Source organism: Macaca mulatta, chromosome 2, assembly GCF_049350105.2.
Source record: "Macaca mulatta isolate MMU2019108-1 chromosome 2, T2T-MMU8v2.0, whole genome shotgun sequence".
NCBI classification, from domain to species: domain Eukaryota; kingdom Metazoa; phylum Chordata; class Mammalia; order Primates; family Cercopithecidae; genus Macaca; species Macaca mulatta.
In genome coordinates this window covers 191554503-191570008 of record NC_133407.1, presented here as the reverse complement: position 1 = coordinate 191570008, position 15506 = coordinate 191554503, and the positions used below count along the sequence as shown (strand labels likewise).

The following is a 15506-nucleotide window of genomic DNA, read 5'->3' as shown; positions in this document are numbered from 1 at the left end:
CTTTCTGATGTCAAATAAATTAGAGAAAAGCAGTATACTGCGGTTCTCCTATTAGTGATGTCCAGTGAAAAGTAAAATACTGAAGTTTCAGAGTTCTTCAGTCAAGATGCCTTTTTTACCCAGGATTTCCCAATTTTATTTGACCACCCCTTCCCCACTACAAGCACCAATCAACAATTATAGTAGTCCAAGTGCAAAGAGCACAGATTGAGAATACTAATGAATTATATTATTGATGACTAGTCAAAAGCAAGAAAATTAATTTGATATACTCCTCCTTGTCATTGGAAGAGACCACATTCCAAGCCAACTCTAATCAAAGGAGGAAGCCAAAAAGGTGTAGGAGAGATTTTAAATTTTGAGACAAAATGTTAAACTAGAGATTTAAAGTTGAAAGTGTCATCAGTATCCTGGCTACTTGTGCTGTTAAATTTTTTTATAACTTCAGCTGGGCTTTGTGGCTCACATTTATAATCCCAGCACTTTGGGAGTCCTAGATGGAAGGAATACTTGAAGCCTGGAGCTTGAGACCAGCCAGGGCAACATAGTGAGACCCATCTCTATTCTGAATGAATGGATGAATGAATGAATGAATGAATGAATAAAACATAACTTAAAAATTTTTTTGAACTTTAATGTATTACATGTGAATATAGTATCTAATATCTCACCCAGCGAGACAACTTCACTGTGTGACAAAAAATTATACAATCAAATCCATTGTTTTCTTATTTTGTAACCTGAAAAATGGAAAATAATGGAGATAGTATAAAAGAGAGGTGATAAGATCTAAAAAAAGAATAGAAGGTTAACAGAAATTCTACCAACTATGACAAAATGTATAAGGGTTGTCAGATAAAATATAGGACAGCAGGATAAATTTGAATGTCAGATAAACAATACATATTTTTGTCAGTATAAGCCTGTCCCATGCAATATCATAGACATACTAAAAAATTATTCATTGTATATCTGAAATTCAGATTTAACTGAGCATTCTTATTTTTTTATTTGCTAAACCTGGCAACCTCAATGCGCTATCTACATTGCATCAAAAATGACGTCTATTGAATATAAGCAAAGAAAAACAGATACTTTTCTAGTTTTCAAACATTGGCATGCCAAAAGAGAAAAAGAAAGAGAGACAACTTGGATTTTTTGCAAACAGATGATGAAAATTAGGACCAGTCTGAGAATTCAGAATAGCTGATTTGGCTACTACTTAGGACAGTAATATTCAAGGGGGAAAATGGAAAACTAAAAAGCAAATCTTAATTAAATTTTGCATGAACTGCTTAGAGAAATAAAGATTGACAGTGTGAAAAATAGGTACAAAACCTATTTCAAACTGCAATTTATTTGTGTTACGAATCAATAAATAGCTTTTATTTGAATAAATGTAAAATTCTTTTAGCATAAAACTAAAGATAAGCCAAGAGAGAAATTTATGCACAAAAGAGACGACATGAACTTCATTATATTTAAGTCAACATGTGAGAATTGTGCTGTCAGAGAACTATTTCTAAAAATAAAAAAGGAAGTTAAATGTATGCCAGTGTTATGAATTCATTCATTATAAACATAAGAGATGTTTTTCTTTTATGTTTATATTAGCAGGATATGAAGTAATCAGAAGTTCCTTTGAAAACTACAAATGGTATTGATTTGTATTTTAATGTTTGTACTCTTCAGTTTTATATAGACAGAATACAGAATCTCTGAAGTATCCCACTAATGGGAAAAAATGGAAACACAGAATACAACTGACAATTTACTTTGTCCTTGCTTGGAAAGAACATTTTAAAATAATGAAAATTAAATTATTTCCAAATAACTCTTAAGCAAATGCAGACAACCTTCCCCTCACCAGATATTCTCTCTTTGGTTGTAGTTTAACCTAGTGATACTAATAGACAATAAATATCATTTTAACAACACTGAAAATTACATTTTTTACTTTCTTGATAAATTCTTAATAGAGCAAATAATTATGTGTAATTTAATCCTCTTCAGTAATTTGCTAAAGATTAAAAATACTGATTTATACTCTGATAATGGTATTTTACAAAATTTGTTAATACATGGAAAATTAATGGTCTTGGGCAAGGGTTAGTGACATTTTTAACCTTCTGGCTAAATAAATGTACCAAATGTCAAGTATTGGACTTTTTCTTTATTGAAGCATCCTCGTTTTCTTGATTTGGTTTTCATAGTTGATAATTTAATGTACAAGCCAAATCTATCCTAAGAATATTTTCCTGTGCTTCTGGACAATAATCAGAAACAGTTATACTATTTCTGAGAAAGTATTGCACTGTAAATAGAGCTGTTCCTGCCACAACTATCTCTAGGAAAGCTTCTTATAATATATTAGTCAAGAAGAAGATGCTGAGTTATCCTGATGTGCCTAATTGCCTAAACATAAAGAATTTTTAAAACTCAGAGTTACTTTCACTAAATCTTTATTTGTCCCAAAAGTGAAACTCCACAAGGAATAAAACAATGAGCCATTTGCTGTGTATTGTCCTCCAGGATGACAATAACTATCCTCTCTCCTCCAACGCAGCAACCTCCAGATTCTATGCCTTTCGACATTTCTGTGGGCCTCAAACGTTTTCTACAATATTAGGTCTTTGTAGGAAATCCATGATTTTGTAGTTGAGAACCAAGAAGCTCTGAGTTTATGATCCCTCATCTTCCCAATGGAAGTGAAAGGATTTGAGAAAAAGCATCTATGCTGGCACCTCAGGGTTAGAGATCTTAACTTTCTGTAAATGTATGGCATGGTTTATCCCAACCTATCTAGCAACATATGCGCTTTGTGTTTCCAACTGAGTTGTAAACCCTTTGGAAGCAAGGTCTATACTTCATTCTTACTCTTCAGAGCCCCAGAGCACCAGGTTCATACTTGGTGGGAGTTCCTTAATAATTCAGAAATTAATACTAAGGAGTCAAATGCATCTTTCTTTCATTTAGCTCCAGGAACTTTCTCCAGTCCAGGCCAGCTTTCCTTGCTTTCCTCGCAGCAGGACTCAGGAACCCAAACTAATGTCTTTTTCCTCTAACACCCTCACAAGCCCCTTGAGGCTCTTTTTCCCTAAAATTGGCTGCGAGGTGCTTTAACTCAATTATCACAGTTCTCCACTTACTTCCACCTAAGGATTTGGATTAACTATAAAACTGCTATATAATTGTCCTTGAATACTAGAATATAAAACGATAATATATTCCTCACCCTTAATGTGAATTCCTTCCTTCTGGGTATACATGAGGCCAAAGTAAATCACTCCTATAGCTCTGATGTCATTTATTTACCCTGGCCATAAGCATACCAACAAAAAATAAGCAGTATGGAAGTAATAAAATTCTAAAACACTATTTGATATTTAAAGTTAATCAACATAGTTTGGAGTAATCGCTCCTTCTTTGAAATTCCTTTTGCTGCCCTCCTGACTCCACTCTCCAGATGACGTCTGATAGCACCTTACTCTGAAACCAATCCAAACCCTCTTCTCAGAGTTTACCAATAGGACAGAGAGCTATTGAGTAAATTAACTGCTGGATGAAGCCACACAGTTGAACAGAAAGGTTATACAACACCGGGGCCAGGACTGAAAACAGAGGGTTAGTAAAGGGAAAGAGAAGCAAAGAAAAATGTGGATGGGAGAGACCACTAGGATCTGGAATGATAGTAAGAGATCTTCCTTTCCAGTTTCCTTTCCAGTCCTCTGAGTAGCCCAGCTATACTTTGTTTCCCACCTGATAAGGTATGGCTGTGTCCTCACTCAAATCTCATCTTCACTGTAGCTCCAATATTTCCCAGGTGTCATGAGAGGAGCCTGTAGGAGGCAATTGAATCATGAGTGTGGATCTTTCCCATGCCGTTCTCTTGATAGTGAATAAGTCTCATGAGATCTGATGGTTTTATAAGGGGGAGTTCCCCTACACAAGCTCTCTTGCCTGCTCCCATGTAAGATGTGCCTTTGCTCCTCCTTTGCCTTCTGCCGTGATTGTGAGGTCTCAGCCACGTAGAACTGTGAGTCCATTAAACCTCTCTTTTAAAATAAATTATCCAGTCTCAGGTACGTCTTTGTTAGCAGCATGAGAACAGACTAATATACTGTCCCTGTGTGTTGTGAAGTCACTTGTTGACGACCTCTTTTTCTTAAGCTGATTTAATTGGATTTCATTTTTTATAAACAGTAATGTCTTTCATAAACCCAGATTAATTCAGTTAATAACATGAACTTGCAGAAAGTCTGAATTGGTGACATACATTTCTAAGCAAATAATATTCTACATTATGGAGTCTAAAAAGATGTTTCAAAATCTGTTTGATACACATCTCCTATCATTTTTTGCACAATTCACATTTTTTCACATATATTGCAAAACTAAATATCAATCCAAAGGACCTAAGTGTTGTCAAATTATGAAATAGGAGGATGAAAATTGTGAGATTAAATTGGACTAAAGCAAGATTTGAAAATGGCACATCATTTCCTTTTGGACCTTCCATACACTTAAAAAGCCTTTTGATAGTATGCTGGCTTCTTAAAAATAAAGTCAATAGACATATTCCAGGGACACAAGGTAATAATGTCTTTAAGATAATAACTGATGATGCACCTTATTTGGAACAACTTTTGCAAGAAGATACTAAACAAGCACAGAATTAACACAAATGCCTGAGATTATATCCTCAAAGCACTAATTTTAGATAGCTTACACAATACAAAATTTAGCAAGGAGTGTTAAGGCAAGAAATGTGTCTCTGAATTGTTCTTCAAATCAATGCCAAAAGCTTATTGACTAAAGCTGTTTATACACAGATTAGAGCCACATCAGCTGAAACTAACACTACACCCTCTTCGCTTAGCTTCCTTGCATCTCAGATGGCTTATTAAATTCTTTACTAAAATGTCCTTTAGGGACTTCATATTATGTCTTCCTCCTCCTAGACATAATAGGACATTAAAAGAGCCTCTTATGCCATTCAGACTACTATAACAAAATTACATAAACTGAGTGGCTTATAAACAACAGAAATCTATTTCTCAGAGTTTGTAGGCTGGGAAGTCCAAGAGGAAGGCACCAGCAGATTCGGTGCCTATGTTCCTCATAGACAGCCACCTTCTCACTCTAACCTCATGTAATAGAAAGAGTCAAGGAACTTTCTCAAGCCTCTTTTATAAAGACAGTAATCCCATTCATGAGGGCTTTGCCCCCATGACCTAATCACCTCCCAAAGACCTCACCTCCTAATACCATAACCTCCGGAGTAAGGATTTCAATGTATAAATTTGGGTAGACATAAACAATTCACAGCTTGGCAGAAAGATACCAGAACTGTTATATAACTAACTTCTGGATCAGTCTTTCCCACTTTTGTGAGCTTTTTCTATCCAAAGAAGAAAATTGATGGCTAAATGTGATGTCTTATGTCTGTTGCATGTTAAACTTCACCTTTGATAGAAAAATAATGGTCTGTCACTTGGACACTTTTTGCATTGTACTTTCTTTAACCTTGTTTTATGACAATTAATATTGGACAGAAAATGGTAAATGAGTTAAATTTTAAGTTGATGACTCAATTCAAGTGATTTTTATCATCTTCATTAGTTATCTAAGAATTAAAGTAAATACTTGCTCATTAATTACATTACATACTTCTTAAGACTAATAAGATAAAAGATAACTGCTTTGTCATGGCATGGAAAATTTCTTAAGTACATTAGCTCACATACTCTTAATTAGGTAAGAGTAGAATGCCATCACACGTTTTACAAAAATACCTTGTGCTGCCCCACAGCAAGACATATAATCCAACAGTGTTCCTTTTCTACTCTCATATGGCTACTGAGGATTTCCAAGAAATAATTTGCATTAACTCATATACTCCCATTTTATGCTATTTAGTAGTTAAGGGTATATGAGTTAATGCAAATAAATTAAACCTACAAATGAAGTTTGCTTACAGAATTATTTACATAATGTATTGGCTGAAAAGTTCTACTACATACAATGAAAATATTAAGTCTATCCTAATAGTGAAGAAATTTAAATAGAAATGGGTTAAATGACATTTATTTAACTCTTTTTCTTATAGTACCCCTCCTGAATGAAAACATCAAGACCTCAGCCAGGCACGGGGGCTCACATCTGTAATCCCAGCACTTTGGGAGGCCAAGCCAGGCAGATCACTTGAGGTCAGGAGTTTGAGATCAGCCTTGCCAACATTTTGAAACCCTGTCTCCACTAAAAATACAAAAATTAGCCAGGCATGATGGCACACTTCTGTAATCCCAGCTACTCAGGAGGCTGAGGCAGGAGAATCACTTGAACCAGGGAGGCGGAGGTTACAGTGAACTGAGATTGTGCCATTACACTCCAGCCTGAGTGACGGAGTGAGACTCTGTCCCAAAAAAAAACAAAAACAAAACAAAACAAAACAAAAAAATACACAGGGAAAGTGGTACCTTGAGGAGTGATATGGCTTGACTGCGCCCACCCAAACCTCGAATTATAGCTCCCATAATTCCCATGTGTCATGAAAGAGATTCAGTGGAAGGTAACTGAACCATGGCAGGGTGGATAGGTCTTTCCCATGCTGCTCTCATGATAGTGAAAAAGCGTCATGAGATCTGATGGTTTTATAAAGGGGAGCTCCCCTGCACATGCTTTCTCTCTTGCCTGCCACCATGGAAGACATGCCTCTCACCTTCTGCCATGATTGAGTGGCCTCCCAAGCCATGTGGAATGTAAGTCCATTAAACCTCTTTTTCTTTATAAATTGCCCAATCTCAGGTATGTGTATCAGCAGCATGAGAATAGACTAATACAGTAAATATGTGCCAGTATAGTAGGGCACAGCTGTAAAGATGCCTGAAAATGTGGAAGCAACTTTGGAACTGGGCAACAGGCATAGGTTTGAATAGTTTGGAGGGCTCATAAGATAGGAAGATGTGGGAAAGTTTGGAACTTCCTGGAGACTTGTTGGATGGCTTTGACCAAAATGCTGATAGTGATATAAACAATAAAGTCCAGGTTGAAGTAGTCTCAGATGGAGATGAGGAACTTGTTGGAAGCGGGAGTAAAGGTGACTCTTGCTATGTTTCAGCAAAGAGATTGGTGGTATTTTGCCCCTGCCCTAGAGATTTGTGGAATTTTGAACCTGAGAAAAATGATTTAGGGCACTTTGCAGAATAATTCTTTTTTTTTTGAAATGGAGTTTCATTCTTGTCACCCAGGCTGGAGTGCAATGGCATGATCTTGGCTCACTGCAAGGTTCACCTCCCAGGTTCAAGCAATTCTCCTGCCTTAGCCTCCCGAGTAGCTGCTATTACAGGTGCCTGACATCACACACAGCTAATTTTTGTATTTTTAGTAGAGATAGGATTTCACCATGTTAGGCAGGCTGGTCTCAAACTCCTGACCTCAGGTGATCACCTGCCTCGGCCTCCCAAAGTGCTGGAATTACAAGCATGAACCACCACACCTGGCCAGGTAGAAGAAATTTCTAAGCAGCAAAGCATTCAAGAGGTGACTTAAATGTTAAAAGGATTCAGTTTTATGTATTCACAAGATATGGTTTGGAATTGGAACTTAAGTTTAAAAGGGAAGCAGAGCATAAACATTTGGAAAATTTGCCACCTGACAAGGTGGTAGAAAAGAAAAATTCGTTTTCTTAGGAGAAATTTAAGCTGGCTACAGAAATTTAAAATAACTAATGTGGAGCCAAATATTGCTCTCCAAGACAATGGGAAAAATGTCTCCAGGGCGTGTCAGAGACCTTTGTGGCAGCCCCTCCCATCACAGGACCAGAGGCCTAGAAGGCAAAAATGGTTTCCTGGCCTAGGCCAAGGGCCCCCCTGCTGTGTGCAGCCTAGAGACTTGGTGCTTGGCATCCCAGCCACTCTAGCCTGGCTAAAAGGGACCAAGGTAAAGCTTGGGCCATGGATTTGGAGGGTGCAAGCCCCAAGCCTTGGCAGCTCCCACGTGGTATTGAGCCTGCAAGTACACAGCAGTCAAAAATTGAGGTTTGGAAACCTCTACCTGGGTTTCAGAGGATGTATGGAAACACCTGGATGTCCACACAGAAGTTTGCTGCAGGAATGAAGCCCTCATGAAGAACCTCTGCTAGGGCAGTGTGGAAGGGAACTATGTGATTAAAGCTGTCACACAGATTCCCCACTGGGGCACTGCCTAGTGGAGCTATGAAAAGAGGACCTCTATCCTCCAGACCCTGGAATGATAGATCCACTGACAGCTTGCATCTGTGTGCCTGGAAAAGTCATAGACATTCAATGTCATCCCGTAAAAGCAGTCGGGAGGGAGGCTGTACCCTGCAAAGCCACAGGAGCAGAGCTGCGCAAGACCATAGGAACCTACCTCTTGCATCAGCATGACCTGGATGTGAGACAGGGAGTCAAAGGAGATCATTTCAGAGCTTTAAGATTTGACTGCCCTGCTGGATTTCAGACTTGCATGGGTCCTGTAGTCCCTTTGTTTTGGCCAATTTCTCCTATTTTGAATGGGTATATTTACCCAGTGCCTTTACCCCTACTGTATCTAGGAAGCAACTAACTTGCTTTTTATTATATGGGCTCACAGGCAGAAGGGACTTGCCTTGTCTCAGATGAGACTTTGGACTGTGGACTTTTGAGTTAATGCTGAAATGAGTTAAGATTTGGGGGAACTGTTGGGAAGGCATGATTGGTTTTGAAATGTGAGGACATGATATTGGGAGGGGCCAGGGTTGGAATGATATGGTTTGACTGTGTCCTCACCCAAATGTCGAATTGTAGCTTCTGTGTTTCCCACATGTTGTGGGAGGGACCCAGTGGGAGGTAATTGAATCATCGGGCACATCTTTTTCATGCTGTTCTCATGATAGGGAATAAGTGTCAAGAGATCTGATGGTTTTATAAAGGGGAGTTCCCCTGCACATGCTCTCTCTCTTGCCTGCTGCCATGTAGACATGCCTTTCACCTTCTGCCATGATTGTGAGGCCTCCTCAGCCACGTGGAACCGTGAGTCTTTTAAACCTGTCTTTCTTTATAAATTACCCAGTCTCAGGTATGTCTTTATCAGCAGTGTGAGAACAGACTAATTCATGGAGGATGAGAGGTAAATGTAGGTTGCAAAATTAAGCAGAGTAGTGGGAATTTGAGCAAAGATTTGAAGGAGTTGAAGTTAATTAACGGGAATTTGAGCAAAGATTTGAAGGAGTTGGAGTTAATTAACCAAGTGGTTATCTCAGGTAAGATATAGGGGAACAGCTAGAACAATGGTTCTAAGTTAAGCATGTATCAGAATCCCCTGGTGGGGGCAGGAGTTAAAACACATTGATGAGTTTCATTCCCAAAGTTTCTGATTCAGAGTCAGGGATGGGGACAAGAATTTGCATTTCTTAAATTTCCTAGGTGATGCTGATGCTGTTGATCCAGAAACTACACTTTGAAAATTGCTGAGGTAGAGGAAAAGCCCAAAGTGGGAATGTACATGAGAAATATAAATGTTTCCCTGAGCGAGGGCCGTGCAGGAAATAGCTGGAACTATTCTAAAATAATTTTACTCAAGAGGGCTCCCTTCAGAGCCTATGGGATGAGAACCAAAAAATTGTGGCCTGAGGGGAGAATTTTTGTGATCAATCGGAAAAGATAAGAGCTCTGCCTTGAAATTCTCACTTTCTCTCAACTAATGAAATTCACCCTTGTTTTCAAGACACTGATTCCTTCCTTTATAATCTAAACTTATTTCCCTATTGATGTCTTTATTTACATTTGACTTTAGCTACTTTTTTGTTAATATCTTCAGCTCTCTTGTTACCATGTGCTTCCCCACAGCAACATATATAATCCAACAATGTTTCTTTTCCACTCTTACATGGCTACTGAACACTTCCAAAGAAAAATTGCACAGTAGTATAGATTGATGCCTATTCAACTTTAAATGATACACAGAATTCGTTTATCTGCCTTTGTTCACCTTCCTTCCTATAGCAACTGTGCTGAATGTTCCTCTACCTTCATGATCCCTGCTTCCTCCCCTTCCACAGATGACACTACCTTCCATCCAAAGAGAAAATAGAAATTAGGACACATGAAAACCCTTAAGTTTCTGCCATTTTCTACCACCACCTTAACACATACATGCTCACATATTCACCAGCTGTAAATTTACTTCCTTCACTTACCTTCTTCTTTCTGACCTCAAATAGGACAAGGTAAGGTACTTGGAAAAGTATTTGACACCAATCGAAGTATTCAATACATTTGGTTGGTTCGTTTCACTCTTTTTTTTTTTTAAATAGGTAGCAATGGCCAGGCATGGTGACTCATACGTGTAATCCTAGCACTTTGAGAGGCCGAGACAGGAGGATCACTTGAGCCCAGGAGCTTGAGATTAGCCTGGGCAACATGACAAAACCCCGTTTCTATAAAAATTAGCCTGGCATGCTGGGGAGTGCCTGTAATCCCAGCTACTGGGGAGTCTGAGGTGGGAAGATCACCAGCGCCCAGGAGGTTGACTCTGACATGAGCTGTGATCATGCCACTACACTTCAGCCTGGGTGACAGAAGGAGACCCTGTCTCAAAATTAAATTAAATTAAATTAAATTAAAAATAAGTAACAAATCTATAATGGGTGCAAAATTTTAGAGTCTATCCAAACTGTTTTCTTAGACATACATTCCCTGGAGACAATCACAGTTAACCACCTCTTGTGTATCTTTCTAGAAATATTCCATATACAAATAAGCAAGTACATTGTTTTTACATAAATAGTAACCTGCCGTGTACACTTTTCAGCACTTATTTTCACTTTAAAATATGTTTTGGAAATTCTTTCATATCAAAATATAAAGAGCTGCTTTGTTCATTTTAAGTATATACAATAACTTACTTGCCTACTTCTATTGATATACATATTCATTCATACCACATGCAAATTTATTTATAGGGAAAGTTTTTAGAATGACTGGATCAAAATGATTGCCATATTGTCTCCCTGGGGTTACCAATCTATGTCAGCAATGTGTAAGTGTGCATGCTTTTCCTCACCCTCAATTAACACACAGTGTTTTTCATTCGCTCATTCATTTATTAAACAATTTTTGAGTGACTAGTGGAACCAAATTTTGTTCTAGGCCCAGCGATTAAAGTCTCCACCCTTCTAGATCTTACATTCTAATGAGGGAAGACATATAATAAATTATAAATGGTGGTTAAATTTGTAATTCAAATTTTTACTTTGCCGGATTTAGTTCCGTTACCACATACATATATCAAAGTATCTTCGTGTTTTAAAAAAATCAATTTTCTCAACTTTCCACCTATTGTTTGCCTTTTTTCAAATTTCTAAATTTGAAGTATTTTGTTAGTAACCAAATCTTTAAATGAACACTTCACATATATTTTCCCGATTTCTTCATCTTTTATTCATCCTTCAATATATTGTCTTCACCAATCTCTGGTGACTATAGATGCACAAGGTTGGATTAATCATTTATGTGTTTTAAATTACATTTCAATCCAGATCTGTCTTCTAGACAACTCCATGTGGGCTATCTCATGATACCTTAGTCTCAATGTGTTTGAAACTACTTATTACTTTCCCTGACCCTATATCCTTTTCAATCCCTTCTAAACCTCCTTTTCTTATGTTCCCAATCAGGTAAACGACATTATCATCCACTAGTTGCCCACTGAGTAACGTAGGAATCAAACCTCCTTCTTCCTCAAGTCTCACCTTCTCCCCTCCAAAAATAAGCTATAGAATTGTGTCATACACTTAAGAAGCTGAAACCTGTTTTCTTTCTCTCCATCACCTTGTTTCATTTTGTTGGCTAGAGTCTCATTGTCTGTCATCTCAACTACTTAATAATAATAACTGGCCTGGTGTGATGACTCACACCTGTAATCCCAGCCCTTTGGGAGACTGAGGCAGGCAGATCACCTGAGGTTAGGAGTTCAAGACCAACCTGGCCAATCCCATCTCTACTAAAATACAAAAAGAAAATTTAGTCAGGCATGGTGATGTGCACCTGTGATCCCAGCTACTCGGGAAGCTAAGGCAGGAGAATCGCTTGAACCCGGGAGGCGGAGGTTGCAGTGAGCCAAGATTGCACCATTGCACTCCAGCCTGGGTGACAAGAGCAAAACTCCATATCAAAAAGATAAGTAATAATAATCCCTATCGTGGTCTCTAATCTTTTACCTATTCTGCTTCATCTTCAGTCGCTCTCCATTGCCTCCAGGATTGTGGTATGTAAAGAGCTTCCTTTCCATTCAACTTTTCAATCCTCAGCTGCCGTAACCTATTCAAATTATTCTCCTACCATACTCTTCCTGATATTATAACTTTGCAAATTCTATTTCTTCTCCCAAAAAGACTCTCTCTGCAGCCTACTCCCCCCAACCATCTATTGAGTCAATAAACTAATTACCCAAGCCTAGCTTAAATTTAAAACTTCAGTGTAACATCTTTTCTACTCCTCCCAGGCAAAACTGCCATAACCATCTATGCATGATAATGGCTTTTAAAAAACACATTCATTAATACATATAATGCATAGGCTACTTCAGATAATAAATTGTGCTTTGTGTCTCATGTGGATGCAAGGGATTTCAAGAGATCCAGGCTTAAATACTCACTGCTGCCTGTCCAGAGAGAAAATAAAAATAAAACATTACTTCCTGGAAACTCCTGTAAAATTACTAGGATTTACTTGCCTTTGGACACATGCCCTACTAAACTAATCATTATTATTAGTTAACAGTCATTGCCAAGGAGTTATGATTTTTATTACCCATCAGGTTCATAATGGGAAATACCGATGGCATGCTCAAATTCGGATAATGCAGAAAGAACATATTTATGTAAGAACTATTTATAAAGATGTGGTGTGGGTAAGGGAGCTTAATCAATAGTCTAGACGGGATGCCTGTTCACTGTGGCCAGGTATGAACTTAGATGTCAGAATTACACATGACCTGGACCCAGAGACAAGTCCCAACGAGCCACCAGTGCCAATTTGGTGTGACAGACAACTCTCGAGCAGCAGATGATAATTGCTTATGCCACTGCTGAAACCTCGTCTGCTCAGCAGGCAACCAGGGAAACTAGTTTCCATGCAGAAGCCATGCCCAGATCCTATTTCCCACCTCATTGTGGCCAACGGGCAACATCTTTGCAGAACTTGTGGCCTCAAGTAGAGAAAATGTCTTAACAGCAGCTATCTTGTTCATCATGCTGAATCCTCCCTCAGCTTCTGCTATCAGCTGAAGCTGGCCTTTAAAATCTGCCAAGATTTTTCCATATTCAATATTTCTATTATCAATGGATGTTAAGAGAACAATTTTTCCGTAGTTGTTTTGACTGGCTTGTACTAATGAGTCTATTTCAGAGTTCATGTTATTAAATTTACTGCTTGTTACAGTCTTAATATTTTATTTACCAACTGGTATAGAAGCATTTGTATATTTTTAACAACAAATATGGCTGCTAGTATCTCTACTAGTATAAGAAAAACAGGTTTAGATGCCTGGTAATCTTTTTTTAAAAATGACTACCAGAATGCCTTTATCTCATCGTATTGCAGTGATTCCTATATGTAATAGTGAGCTATTTGAGAAAATGTTTTAGGCCATATTCTTTTTATATCCAGAGTGCCAACTATAATGGTGGATAAATAAACGTTTGCAGAGTAGGTGTACGTGTCTTTTCCTAAACTACTGATAAGCAATGTTCTTCCTGATTGTATGAGCTGCATCTTTTATGCACGTGTATTACATATAGAAACTAACACACACTGTATTGCTTAATAAACATTGAATGATTGATGCTCCAAACTTAGGAAACAAGTTCAAAGGTTTAGCATTTATGTTCTCCAGTATTTTTTAATTCCATTGAGATGACAGTTCAGATTTGTTCTGTGCTAGGGAATATATAAATCCATCATCCTTTAACCATGTCATTTCTGAAATATCCAACATACTCTATAATCTTTTATAATTTTCTCTAAAACATAAGAATTTTATTAGTATCTGTCTCAAGTGTGCTTATGTATTAAAATTCTTTCAACCTAGAGATAATAATTGCTACTCTTACAGTAGTAACCAAAGTCAACGAAGTCCAGAAGTAATCAGAGTAACTGCATAAGAACTTCTTAAGTTTAAAATGCTAGTCCAAAAATCTTGGAGAAAACAAACACTCCAAAAATCTCCAAAAAGGAGAAAAAATCCAAATCTCAAAAAAAATCCAAACCTTGCAAAAATCCAAACTTTGGAATCCAATATTTGGATTTTTCTCCAAAAATCTTGGAGAATTGATACTATTTGGTATCAATTTCAGTATTCTCAAATGGTAAAAAGAATGTTAAGTCAAAGTACTTGAAGAAAGTTCTCCTTTCTTGTCATTCAAATACAGACAAATGCGTCCTAATTATCTTGGAGCTGAATCTCAATACGTTAGTATGTTAATTATGTCCCGTCCTTCAGTGTGTATCTTTGCATTCCATGATAATTTACTGTATAAAACAGGAAGAAACAAGATATTTTATTCTACAGCATTAAGTAAAGCCAATAAAATAAAATAAAAATAGAAAGATACCCTTCTTATTTAAAATCATGGCCTTTTTCAACTTTAGATAAAGCCAGTGTACACTGATACTAAACATACTAAACAAGTCTCAGCCAATCACTGCCTGCCTTATCCAAGTTTAAAAGGTAAGTTTTTCCTCATATTTTCATTGACAGCCTTGGTTAGTGAGCAGACTGAAAGACCAGATTGCATATGAGCAGAGCTCCAAATCGTGACCATATAACATCTGCCTTGTGTTGAGTGCTGAACATTCTGTAATACCATTAATTGAAGATGACAAATCAACTGCCCAATTTCAACTGAGAGCAATTAGCACTCACGCTATGTTACTAGACTTCTGCTGTCTGCACCAGCCCCACCAAGCCATGAGTGCCCGATAAATGTCAGTATTAATCATTTGTCTTATTTATGCTACTCAGTTAATCATCTGGTACTTATTAAGCCTACCTGATGTAAAATGCACTTTCAGTATAAAGCTTAAGAGAATCAAAAGAGAAAAAGTAGATTGAAGACTAAAGAAGAGAATGAATACTTTTAATTTAACATATTTTCAAAAGAAAAATGGAATACAATGGAAGAGCTTACATTATGATCAGGTGAAATACCTTTTATTCCATTAATTACATTTGTATAAAATATAAGTAACAGTCTAATTCCTGGTGCTAGTAAAAAACAAAAATAAAAGAGAGGGAAATAAATATGTTGTACTTGAAATTGCTTAAACTTTGCCAGCTTAGCTTGGTTCACTAATTATTATTGATCCAAAAAAAATCTAGCTGGACACCATGGCACATGCCTATAATCCCAGTTTTTCAGGAGACTGAGGAGTTCAAGTTAAGTCTGGGCAACATAGGAAGACCCCCATCTCTTAAAAAAAAACTGAAATTGTTAAATCAAATAT

At 37.4% G+C, this 15506-nt stretch overlaps 1 protein-coding gene and 1 long non-coding RNA gene across 2 annotated transcripts in view; one reads left to right on the top strand and one right to left on the bottom strand.

Moving 5' to 3' along the window:
* The window catches only part of LOC144339549 (uncharacterized), an 86737-nt gene extending 82810 nt beyond the window's left edge, over window positions 1-3927 (bottom strand). The window contains exon 1 of the long non-coding RNA XR_013414597.1: window positions 3760-3927. This is a non-coding gene — a long non-coding RNA (uncharacterized LOC144339549). The remainder of the gene's footprint in view (window positions 1-3759) is intronic.
* HTR1F (5-hydroxytryptamine receptor 1F) overlaps window positions 1-15506 on the top strand; it is a 199613-nt gene that overhangs the window by 163478 nt on the left and 20629 nt on the right. The gene's annotated exons all lie outside the window — the stretch shown is intronic.